Source organism: Condylostylus longicornis, unplaced genomic scaffold (genome assembly GCF_029603195.1).
Source record: "Condylostylus longicornis isolate FDR11 unplaced genomic scaffold, ASM2960319v2 ptg000031l, whole genome shotgun sequence".
Classification (NCBI taxonomy): Eukaryota; Metazoa; Arthropoda; class Insecta; order Diptera; family Dolichopodidae; genus Condylostylus; species Condylostylus longicornis.
The window spans coordinates 2,311,625-2,325,984 of NW_026578000.1; the positions used below are offsets into that span (position 1 = coordinate 2,311,625).

The window sequence follows — 14,360 nt, forward strand, 5'->3', positions numbered from 1 at the left end:
TTCTTACGTTTCAATTTTTTTAAATAGTGGTTGTAAACTAATAACAGCTAAATGATTACCGATTACGTAATTTTTTACAATAAAATTCCATAAATAAAAAAAGAATAAAAGTTTTCAAATAAAATTGACTTAAAAAATAAAAACAATTTATTCAAAATTTTAACGAATAAATTAAAAAACGGACTCATTTTCATTAACTATGTAGAAAAATCTTTTTCAAATTATATTTTTGCAAATATTTCAAAAATAAATTTAAAAAACAATTTCCAAGTTCAAAAATATGAAACCATCATAAAAAAAAATATATTGAAGTCGTCATTTAAAATAAAAATTAATTATTAATTAATTTTTATATCGAATCCAAAGTAGTTTGTATTCATTTAAGTGTGTACGTATATTGATAAGAAGTATAAAATTCAGTAATAGAAATGCCTTAATGTTTCACACTCCGCGGGCCATTCCAAAGTCAATAATCTAATAATAATAATGTAATACAATAATATGTGGTTATAAGTAAGTGTACTCACAAATCAAAAATTTATTAAAATTTATATTTTAATAAAATATATTAAAAATATTTCCTGCGGTTCTTGCTTTATAACTTCAGCGTTCCGATAAAAATATTTATTTTGGTAAACTTTAGCATTTTCGGCGATATAGAGCGCGCTTAGCGAAAGAACCAAAAAACCTTTACAAATAAAATATTTGGTTCTAAAGCTAGCTTTTTTGCCAAAATATCATTATGGCGTTGGTCATATAATTTTCATTTAATTATTCGTTGGCATTAAAATATATTTTATAATATTAAGAAACAAATTCACACAAAAATAATTTTATGATTTAATGAAAACTGAATAATTTATTCAGTTTTCATGAGAATGTCACTGCTGAATATAATGAATATAATTTTTGCATTGAATATTCACTGAATATAATGGTAATATAATTTTTGCATTGGTTTTTAAGTGTTTAAACGTTAGAAATTTTTTTTTTTATATTTAATTTCTTATGTCATTAAAAATTAAAAAAAAATTGATTGCCGGCCGCATCATCATGCTAAAAGATTAAAAGCATTTTTTAAATACAAAATGAGCATTTTAAATTTATAAATGATGCGATCAGTTGAATATATTCATTAGCTTAATTTATACCTACTATCTATTTATTCATATTTAATTTTTAAATATTTTTTTTTAATTTAATTCAAAATTTTTATATTTTGTTTTACATTTAAAAATATACACACTTTATTTGGCGGCCATATTTTGCTCTAAATTATTAGAAATGTGACTGACCTATACAATATTTTGTTATATTAATCAAGGTTATTTTTGGACATTTTGCCAAATATTATTTTTAATAAAAAAACATGATATATGTTTGTAGATTCATATTTTAAATATGTTTATAATGCATGTAGATTCAATACAACAAACATAATGTATGTACATTAGGATTACAATCATAATTAATGTTATAGTGATAGACGTATAAATTTTTTTAGCTAAATATAAATTTTTTCATAATTAAAATTTAATTAATAAATATTACATTTTTATTAAAGACTATTTAAAAACAATTAAATAACATTTTCCTAATATAAAATTTTGAATATAAAATTAATTTAAAAGTTATTTATTGATGTATTAGCTTTTTATATTTTATTGTAATTATTATTGTAGTATTTTTAAATTAAAACAATTTTAATTACTTCTTAAATAATACAAAAATTACGTCAATATTGAATTTAATATTATTTTTGAGAATTTTCCAATTGAAATCGAGCATTGTTATAAAATATTCTCAATTAATAAATTACATATTAAAAAATTAAATGTTAAATTAAATATATTAGTAAATAATTTTAGTAAAATAAACTTGTAACAATTTACATATTTGTCAACAGTTATTATGAATTGCTTCATGTGATATTCCGAATGAAAAGCTAATCTGTAAAGCACAATATCGATAGACCATATTGTATTGTACAAATTAATATATACCATACAGATTAATATTGTAGATATTTAAAAATAATGTTTGATTTTCAAATGATATTATTCAAATTAAGTAGAGCTAAACAATATATTTTGCATCCTACACATTACAGTCTACATCATTTTCTAAAAAATATAACTTATGTTTAGTACACTTTAACAAATTTTTAAATGTTTTATTTTATTTTATTTCTCTTTTACAAGATTTTCACTTAACTTATTCATAGTAACATTCCCGAAAAGAAAATAGATAAAAAATTTAAATAAATCCCAAAACAACTTTTGGAAAAGCGCAAAAATTTCGAAGGTTTTCTTTTCTTTTCAATTCATGTTATACATACATATTCATATTATTTTGTATGTTATAAAGCATTTTTATATTTAAGATATGGGTCATTTTTATGTTTTCTTTTTAAGTATTATTTAGTGCAATGCTCAAACATTATAAAACTTGCAAAAAACCAGTTTTTCAGTTTATTGGAACCTTATAATATTTTCTTTTTTAGGTTTTCTTATATTTGTGTTCAAGTAACTAATATATGTAGTTTAAGTAACTCTCTATAACTTCTGCTTTTTGTTTGAAATTATTTTTATTTAATATTGAAATAAACGATATCAAATTTCATTTTAGGCTCTGAATATTGTATAAAATTAAAAGTTTACTCAGCTATTTTATACATTTTGTTTCTTTGCTTTACTCTAGATATGAAAATATTTTACCATTAATAGTAATGATTCATGCACGTACTTATTTATTATTAACTTATAGGTATTAAAATTAAGGAAATATTATTTTAATTACCAAATCAATAATTTATACGTATTAATAAAGTAATTTGATTTTTATAAGGATTATATTTCATTAAAAAAGTTATTATTCGAGTACAAATTTTGGTATTTGGTATGTGTATGAAAGGCTAATAAAAGAAATGTAAAATGAAATAAATTGCAATATTTATAGTAAAATTTAAATTATAAAAATAATAAAATTTTTAATGAATGTTCGTTATTCATTCTCTCTGTATATAGATTTTTATATAATTTACTTTTTATTGATTTATACTTAAAATTAGTTTTAATTTTACTTTTATACTACATAATAATAATTGAATAATAAAACGTGAAAACTATTTACTTGTTTTTACTAGAATTTAAGCACCTATCCTATGGCAAATTAACTTTCTTTTTAGAAATAATTTATTCAAGTATTATTATTTACTAAAAATAATGCAATAACTAAAAGTAATATATTTGCTTCAGCAACTTAGCTATCTAATAAATAACTAATTTTTATCACGTAACAAAAGTTTGTAGGATTTTTCCTAACATTTTCAACAATATGATTCTTCTCAGGAACTTTTTCGACCCTTGGAGGTTTTTGCAGACTCACTTATTGAAACAAGGAGATAAACATTGTTGACCATGCCACTTGTAATCTACTTCTGCATAAAATATCTAAAAATCAAGATCATTATACAAGTCACAGAATTTTTTCGGTTCATATATTTTTTGTGATTTTCTCAAGTAGTAAAATTACTTATACTACTATTATCACCTTACGGACTCATTTTCTTATTAGTATTGCAAACTCCTTCTCAGTGTCACAACTTCACTTTTTGATTATTTCTTTTATTTGCCCAAACTTTATGAGAAAAAACTAGAGAACAAAAATCTTCAATCACTTTCCTTGGATAGAATTTTATTTATCTATATTTATTATAAATATAATTATTAAACAATAAGTTCCACCTGGGTTGTCTTTGATTCCATTACATCAATATGCTGTTTACTATTTCTAAAAGCAAAAAATAAATACAATTAATTCAATAAAAACTAATAAACGCAAAAATAATAAAAATTGCTTTAAAACCAAAAATTTTCAGTAAAATACAATGAACTTTACTTTTATGTAGGTATAAAAAAACTTACTTATTAAATCAAATATTATACCTAAATATGCTTACACACCTTGTAACAAACTACATGTCCGCTACTTCATATTGTTACAGTGTTAATAAAATTGGAAATATCAGCAAAAATAGGCAATATATCGAAAAATTTCATTACGTTGTTAAAAGTTTTTGTTGAAAATATTCAATTATCTTATAGTTTTTTGTTTCAAAACAAATATTTAAAAAATACTGAATTTATAATGGAAGCAATTTAAACAAAATGTTGAACAATTGTTAGAGATTATGTCACTTTAAAATTTATTTGACTACCAAAAATAATTTTTTTTTTTTCAAATTAACTAAAGTATTGTATCAGATTTTCGAGAAAAATAAAAACTACCATAATTTGACTTTATAAATAATATTGGAATTATTTTAAAAGTTTATATTTCAAAGAAATAAGCAAAAACACCTTCAAATTAAATATAAATTTAAATTTAAGAAATGATGACAATTATTTTGTTTACACAAGCAATAATCAGTTTGTATATCTGTTAATAACAAAATATTTTTTGATCAAATAAATATTTTATGAATGAAATCATATTTATAAAAAATGAAAATATGCGCTGTATACGGTTGAAATCTGTTAATAAGTCGAATAAGTTTAAACTAGAAATTCTGAAAATTTTATTATTGAAATGAACGATATTGAAGATTTTTGCGAAATCAAAAATTTAATGTTGAGATTGTGCTGCGAAATTTAGATTATTTATTATCTGAATATCAAAACATTTATGCGATAATTACTCCTTATTATTTCATTATGTTATTATAAACAAAATTAAGTGATAAATTGAGAAGTTCAAAATTTTAGTTAATGAAATTTCAAATTCGTGGAAATTTGCTAAAATTTAAAAACCCTATTTTCGGTCAATTTAGATTAATATTTAATAGATATAGAATGGAAACAATGTCTTTCATTTCAACTTTAGAATGACGATGAAATATTAAAAATGTTTAAGCCTCTTAAGTACATAAATATTAAGTAAATACTATTTAAAATGCTCCAAGGGAAGAGAAATTCCACAATTTATTATTTTGCTTTTATGGTTATTTGAATTGGCCATTTTGAAAATAATTACGAGTAGAAAATTTCAAATTGATCAAAATGATCTGTGTGCGCCATTTAACAATATAAAAATTGGTATTCAAAACAAAAATAATGAATTTAAATTGCTTTATTTTTAAAATATGTTTTTATTCTAATTTCCATTATAGTCCGATTCACACACATTCTCTTTCTGTGCCTCCACATAATAAACTGGAAGTAAATAAATAGAACGTACAATGGTACCTATAAAGTTATCATCTTCTATATAGAATTAGTCACCTTGAATAATGACCATAATACATAGATATTGTATACGTTTTAATAAAAGCAGATATATATAATTCATTTAACATGTAAGCAAGAATATTGTTATATGTATGTACATATACGTATACTTTAAAAACTAAATGCTTTTATATACATATTTACATGTATTAAAAAAAGTTTTTTAAAAATTTAATTATTTGCCAAATATATGATAATAATAATAAAATACATTTAAGTACGAACATATGTACCTGTTTATACAGGAGAGTAAAGAAAAATTTACAAAAAAAAAATATAGAACTTTATAATGGGTCACATAAAATTTCTTGTGGGATGCGAAAAAAAATTTGCTTTATTTGAAATGAACTAAATTTGAAAGCATTGAAAATTTACCAGAATAATTCAGTTTTTTTTTTAAATGAGCATTACCTTTGTCTAACTGTTATTTATTTTTTTTACATGGTTTTCCTTTGCATTTCCAGATGTAATTTTTACTGTCACAGCTTAAGTTAAATCATTTCAATGTAAATTAATAGTGCTTCTCATTATGGTTGGGTTCAGAAGACCTGAAATACAAGCATGTATTTAATAAATTTATTGTAATCTTACATTAATTATTGCATTTACCTTATATCTTATATCTTTAATGAATTTTTTTAACTATGTACTAGTTGTGTTAATAACAAATATGACTCAAGCATATTAATACTTGTTTTGGGTCCAAAGGAATTATAATTTTTATAATTATTATTTAACATCATAACATTATAGTCCTTTCACCATAATAAATAAGCAATTAACTTAAAGTAAAGGTCTTTATCTATTATTATTTTTAAAAAATATTCAATTATTTAACATATCCAATTATAGGTACCTACTCACACATGCAACATAATATAAATGCTTTTATAATATTATAAACATTTACATACACAACACAATTATGTACAATAGAGTATAAGTATTATTGAAAAAGGAATATCCAATTTAAAACAAAAGAGACATAAACAAAAGGGTTAATAAAATTTAAGGTCATGATTCAACAAAGATTAAAAAAACAAAAACAACAATAATTCGATTAAAAATCAATCAATAATTTTATATATATATATATATATATATACATAAAAATTTGTTTTTGTTCTTTTTCTATATTTTAAAAATAAAATTGAATTATATTTAATAACTGCAATCTATAAGGTTAATTTGAAACAACATTATAAATTTTAATAAAAAGATGTCAATTGTTGCAATATCTCGTTTATATATTTTATTATAAGTTGCATTTGAATTTTTTGGTCAGGTATTGCATAACCAATTAATAGTATTTGTACACTTATTCTCATAATTCATGTTTAATATTCTATACATTATTATCTGTTATTTTTTATACCAACAATAGCTACCCAGATTAATTTGCATAGTGTATAGTTATTTTATTTCATATTATACTAATGTAATTGATTTTTATTGAATGACATTGTATATAAAGCATATATAATATATACATAATGTATGTAAATAAGAAAAAATATATTAGATAATAAAATTAGTAAATTTATTTCAATCAACTTTAAAAAAATTATTAAAATCAACTTTACTAAATATTTTGATGATCTAATCAATATAAAAATTTAAAAAATAAAAATTCTTTTATTCAATTTGGTTGTTGTTTTTCACATATTTAATATATAAAAAGCATAAAAAACTAAATATGTAATAAAAAAAACATTTTCTAAAGGTTAGACATTATTAAAATCTCGTTACAATAACGTTTCAATTACATATTATATAAGATTCAATTATGTTTTTAGCATTTTAAAATTTAAATTTGCTAGGAGCTATTAGTTAAAATCTGTTATAATTTTTTTTTTTTAAAAGGAATAAGATTTTACATAAAATTTTTATTTAAACTTTTTATATTTCACTGTGAAATGTCTAAAGGAATTGCAAAAACAAAATTTTTTTCAATGAAAATTAAAAGTAGACGTTATTGATTTTGAATGAAAAGTACTTGTGCATTGTAAAAATTAACTTTGAGAATATTTTAAAAGTTTTTAATTACATATTTAGAATATTTTTTGTATAATTTTAGTTTTATGAAATTTTCAAAAGTTCAAGTAGCAAATATGTTTCACGTTCCACGACAACATTTTCGTTTACATAATTTGCTTTCAATTTGGAATTTTCAAATTATTTTATTTCAGTTATTAATTTGCTCCTATAATAATTCATTCCTTTCTCTTTAAAATTCAATTAGCTTACATATGTTTATTTTGTATACAAAAATTTTACTGAGATTTGATTTTAAAGACTTGCTCCGCTAACAATTCTTTGCAATAACATTGGCGAACCAGTTAACGAAATTTATATACAATTGTATTATTTACTTAACATTTACATATTGCATAATGTAATAAGAGTTAATTACCTTTACGCAAAATTAACTGCACACTTACATAATTTAAAACTTTATTTTTTGAAATGTAATTGCACAAAAAATAAAATAATAAAATAATTGTAAGCTAAAAATTGAAAAAAGAAAAGTTCAATACTGAATTCTTAATATTTTTTTTTATCTTTTTTTTTTTTGCAAGACTTTGGTCACCAAAATAAGTTCCCATATCAATCAATGGTATTTTTATTACAACGCTATAAATCAATTAATCACGATAACGTGTTTTTTTTTTTTTTATATTTTTATTGTCTTTATTTTTATTATTCCACAATCAATGATAATAAAATTACGTCAAAAATTTTTTGTAAGTTTCATAAAATTAGAAATAAGAAATATAATAAAAAAATATTAAAAATTAACTATTATTTTTCTTAACTTTTCTAAATTTAATATAAGTTTCAAATATTAAGTAATACCGGATACAAGCATAATATATTATTATGAAAATATAGAGGAGAAAATTAATTTTTAGAAAACTTAAAGTTTAACAAATAAAAAAAATTATCAAACCATTATCAAGCAAAATAAACTCATAATATTGAGAGACCTCAATTATTTAGCACGAATAACCGAAGCAATTAAATCAAACATTTTAGATCAATGAGATATGTAAATTTAAGCTTTCTAATGTGTTACATTCAAATATGATTTTGTTGTGCCAACCACATAAGATTGATATAGGATCGTGAATATAGTTCCTAAATGTCAATATTAAATTAGCGCATTAATATATCACGCTCAAGTCGTGCGAATAGCTTTTGAACGCTATGTAAAAGATTTTTGCAAGCACTCAGGAAAATGTACTCTACAAAATATATAGACAAAAATTAAAAGTTCTTATTAAGTAATTAAATGCATATATGTATATATGACATTTTTCGAAATAAATACATATATAGTTACATAATTCTACTTTATTTATTGAACTTCTTTTACCTATTTTTTAATGTCATAAATTAATAATTTCAAAAAAAAAAAAGTACAATAATAAAAATTATTGCATTGGAATTTATTGAATAAACAAACATAAAATCTTTTCCTTTAAAAAAGTCTATGATGGAATTTTATTTTATTACTTATCTAAAACCCAGATATTATTCATATTCTTTAAGGTTCTATAATATTTATTTCAACTTAAAAAAAAATTCCTTTAATTATTCGCAATATAAATAAAAGTTACTTGAATGATAGCAAAAATAGTAACGTATCCTTCAGGAAAAGGAGTGTTTTTTGTTTTGTATTAATTCCTCTTTCTATATAATTTGGTTATTTTTAGCAATAGGGTGTTGCTAAGGATATTTATTTGTGCGTTTCGATGCGAAATATACTTTTACATATTTTCTCATTTAAAACATTAATATTGTTTAGTCGATTAAAATAAAAAATAGGCAATACTACAACTTTTATAAAAATATCTAAATACGTATACATGGTATGTGAACAATGAAAAAATTTAACGTTTTGTATTCTGTAATCCTAATATGTATATCCCAATTATACTTGTTAATTTTATGAATTTATAAACTATTGGTATTCAGTTTCTAATTCAATATTTTTTGGACTTAAATTACTCACATCAAATATTTCCAAATAATGTAGCTTGTCGACTCTCTCCTTGTACGCCGTAAGAAATATTTAGAACTATTTAAATTAAACTGTTCTGCGATTATGTACTTCTTTACAAAAACTGATGTTACACAGAACTAGAGCAATTCTTCTAAGGTCTCTTTTTTTCCAGTCAAATTTTATCTAAAATTAAAAATTAAATAATAATTTGAATATGAAAAATGAAATTTTTAATCAAATTTGAAAATTCAAAGTTTCAATTGTTTTTTTTTTTAAATGCTTTAAATTTAGTTGAATTTCAAGATCACCGTCAATAATGCTCTCAATATATTTACTTATTTGAACTTTTCTATAAATATTACAAATAGTTAAGTGAAATATTTAAAAATTTCACATAATTTTTTAAATATATACATAAAGACCAGAAAATTTTATGCTTAATAAATAAATTTATCTGTATAACACCTACATAGTCTAATGGTTATACATATATAAGTACGTAGGTACATATATAGCTAGTGTTATACTGAAATTTGAATTAATCAATGTGCACTTTAAAATGCAATTTATGAAATCAAGACTGTAAGTCCAACATTTACCGTTAAACATAAAGATAGAAAGTTACGCCCGTCCCACTTGTACCGCAAATGTAATCCGCTAAATTAAAGAAACAGGAAAGTTAAAAAAAAAATACTTATACACACCTATGTTAGATTTTTTCTTGTTTGGCAAAAATAACATTACTCCTTCCGTTTGGCGCTTTTAAAATATAATTTTCCCCTGCGATACAATGTAGCTTTTTGTAAATTTTCCTTTTATTGTCGCCAGTGAGCAACTCCATGAAGCATTTTTGATTTTCGTATAGGTGATAATTTGGCACACAATTTGTTAGTGTTTCGTATGTGTATTATGCAATTAAATGTTTAATTAACTTTTGTGTGGAATAGATAGCAATTGCAAAATTTTTATTAAATCATCTTCAAAAGCTTGTGGGGTAAACACATAGAGCATCAAAAACTTACTTACGAAAATATTTATGTATGTATGTACATAGCTGAGTAAATTATGTACAAGAATATAAGCTGATAGATACTTACAAATTTCATTTTTCAGAAAACAAAAAATTCAATGCTATTAAAAATTTCAATAAATTAAATGAAAAATAAAAAAATGTTACACTTAAAATTCAAAAAAAAATTTACGATTTTTATCTTGAAATCAAAATTTAAAAAAAAAAACTTACTTTTGCAAAAAATATTCACCAAAAAAAATTACCTCCATTCTAACTTCCAAGCATATTAAAATTATAAATTATGCATTTAGCCATAAAACCCATAATTTACTGAATTTTTACAAGTTTTTTAAATCAATTAATAAAAATGAAAACAAATTTAACTTATGATGTAACGTTTTCGAAAATCTAGTTAATAACACTTAGAATTTTATACTTAATTCTAAATTACTGAATTGGTTTTCTGCAAACTTTTGCATATGCGTATGTATGCATGTACAAATTTAATGCGTAATTATAAAAGTTTTAAAAAAGGTCAACTGTTTATTAGGCTTTTTAGATTTAAAATATTGCACATTTTACTAAAAACATGTATAAGTAATTATTAATAAAAATTAATTGAATCGCAGATATTTTAATTATAACTTATTTTAATTTGAAATTACAGTAAATAAATAATTCCCCAAGCTCAAATTTTTAAAGAACTGTTCCGCAAAACTTATTTTCATTCCCAATATTCTATTTTTGCACAATCCATTCGTTCCGAAACTTCAATTTTTCTCAAATCCATATGAACCTTTAAATGGAATTTTAGTAGTGAAATCTTACCAAGTGTTTACATATTGTTAAGAAGTTACATATTTGCAGAAGTTAAGCAAATTTATTTTTTTAAATTTTTTGTAAAAGTCAACTTTGTTTATTTTGTCAATAAAAATTTTAAAATTGTTTGTTGTTTTTTGATTGCCTTCGTTTAAATTTTTTCAGAATATCGAAATGCACTATTAGGAACATTTTCTTGTAAGTTTAGCAGAAATTAACAACTTGCCTATGTTACGTAAACGTAAAATTAATTGTTTACGTAATTATATCAATGTCATCAAATTTGTATAATATTAAAATTAAAATTCTTGTGTATAATTTGAAAAATTTTAATTATTCGATAGTAAAAAGTTTTTTTTTATTTAATTTGATATTCTGAGAATAATTTCTATTATTCGAAATAGTATTTTCCTAAGTTATCCTTCTTATATAAAAAATTCAAAAACCTCTTATAAAAACTTTAACATTCCTTTCCTAAATGCATCAAGTGAAATATTTTTTTTTCTTTATTGCATTTTACGATCACTTACTGGGAAATACAAGGTAATTTATTTTCAATCAAAATTGAAACTTAATGATATTTTACCTAAAATTTATGTTCCTTTTGAATGAAAAAAAAACTTTCTACTTTATAAAACGGAAACATGAAATTAATTGGAAAAATAAGAAAACTTTCTCATATTCAAGAAAACTATTTCTATTAAATTATAAAAAATGGAAAAAAAAGGAATATGAATAACAAGGAGGAAACTCTAAAAATAGTTTTCTCAAACATTTTCAAATTCATTCCCTATTATTATTTATTAAGAATAAGAAGACAAGCCTACCTGATATGCCAGATATGAAAATATTTCAAAGAAAAAAAGGAAGATAATTCTATATGTATACGAAATTATATTTCACGCTATCTTAATATTTTACTTTTTCTTCGTTTCGTGTTAAACTGTTATAAAAATGAATTTTATTAATAAAATATTATGCATTTACATATGTACATATTTATAGGTGCTCAATTTTATTTAAATTTTATTATCATTTCAAATGCACCTACCTATTTGTATGTTCTTAAGTAACTAAGTAAAAAATAATTTTTCGTAAAAAAAAGAACTTAAAATTAAACAAATTAAAATGGGAGCCAACATTTTTATATTTTTAGCCATTACATTTTTCCACAAGTAAGCACGACGAATGTGTACTTTTATGCATTATATTTTTGCTTAAACGGGTACTTTTTTGCTACGTCATCAATAAATAAATTTTTATTTAATTGCCTTTTTATTACAACGCGTATTTCATTACCAGTCTACATACGTACTGAAATTTTTACTAGGTAAAATATTATGTAATTTAAGTAATTATATGTAACTTATATTTGATCGTCTATGCTTACTTCATTTTAACTAAAATAAACGTGCATTTAACACAAGCGAATTAAAATTTAGTAAGACATCTTAGGAAGAGTTAAAAATTATTGATATAAATAGCCAAAATGAAAAGAAAAAAATTTTTTACAAAATGAAAGTAAACAGTATGAATTCCGAAAGAATGTGAATAAATAACAAATTTTCGTAAGAAATTGTGTTCTTTACAGAACTTTTGGTTGACAGATCTGGATGTCTAATTGACAGATCTGTATGACAGTTCCGTTTTGATGTAAAAATCCGAAACAGCCAGAGCAAAGTGAAATTTTGACCGAGAAAAAAAGTAAACGTTTATTTTAGTACGTATAAGACTTTTGAGTTATTCAACTTTACATTTAACATTAAGACGGTATGTCTATTGAGAACAAGATCGGTTTTTATGCTATATTCATACATGACTCAACATGTTAGTCAACGTGGTTGTGATGGAAAAATAACTTTCAAAATTTATTAGCATATCTACAGTCCACAAATAATTCAATTTTAAATCACATTTAACTGCGTTGCTAAATATCTTGAACCGGTTTTGAATAGGTAATTCAACCCTACTGTAATATTTTTTTGCTTCACGTACTTCTTATATTGTAGCTTTAACAAGTATCAAATGTAAACACTGTCGATGGAAATTCCTTTCTAATAGCTTTTCTGGAATTTTTTTTTTATTAAATTGTTTATACAGTCAAGGGTCACAGTAAGTCAACGGTCTGTGATTTATATTAAATCAGTTAAGAAAAGTTATATGTACTATGCAATTTTTTGAAACAAATTTACTAAAACATTCTTTAAAGAACATTTTGAAAGTCTAACAGTTATAATTATGGTTATGACTGATACTTTAACTATATTCAAAAATATACACTGTGATCAATTACTTTATAGATAAAAGTGTTTGTATCGGAGAGTATTTTTTAATATTTTAATGTTATATATCAAAAAAATGGTGTACAATTGAATATGAAATTGAAGTAATAAACTTCTAAAGTTCATGATTAATTGAAACCATAATAACTAAAGAAAATTTAAAAATGTTTTTTAGTTACGCCATTTTTTTTTTGAAAACAGTACGTATAATGAGACTTCAGTGAATTCTGATGTGAACACTGAGCGAATAATCGACGGCAAAAAGTGGTTTGATATTTAAACGAAATATTTCAATTCCATTCTGTTCCATTAATGTCAATTGTTTTAAAGTTATTTAAAAAAAGAAGCTTAATTTTAACAGTTTTTAACAAGCCAGAAGTGGAAGAGTTCTTAATTTTAAAATTGTAAAAATTTAAAGCAAGTAGAGAGAAAATTAAAAAGATTGATGATAAAATATTTGTAAATTCATAGTAAGAGTTCATAATTGGCTTTAATTAATAAATGTTAACAGTTTATGCTTCCGCTATGTATAGCGCTAAATGTTACAAAGAAAATTAAGGAACAAGCTAAAAATTTAAGCGCGTTGAACGAGTTAAAGAAAATGTAGTATAAACCAACAATTTAAGTTTTTGTTGGCTTGTACCGCTATTTATGCTTTTCCAGTAGTAAAAAAAACTAGAACTGCAGTTTGGAGCGCATTTTAAGAGTTGCTTTGAAGAGATCAGGAGTTTGCTGAAAATCTTTAAAAAAATTTGGGAAGTATTGAAAGCAGTAATAACACTTTAAATTTTAATATTTATGCATTTTATGTGCATACATAATTTCTTGCATTCGGCAGCGATTTTCCACGTCCATTAATGTGTTTAAGCTTTGTTTAATTTAAAAATTTATAATATGTAATAAGTATGTATAAGATTTTGCTGAAATTTGATCTCATAGTTTAAAACAAATGA

The 14,360-nt window shown here is 22.2% G+C and overlaps 1 protein-coding gene across 17 annotated transcripts in view; it reads left to right on the top strand.

The window, feature by feature from the left end:
• LOC129608558 (muscle-specific protein 300 kDa) overlaps positions 1-14,360 on the top strand; it is a 257,736-nt gene that overhangs the window by 48,379 nt on the left and 194,997 nt on the right. The window lies entirely within an intron of this gene.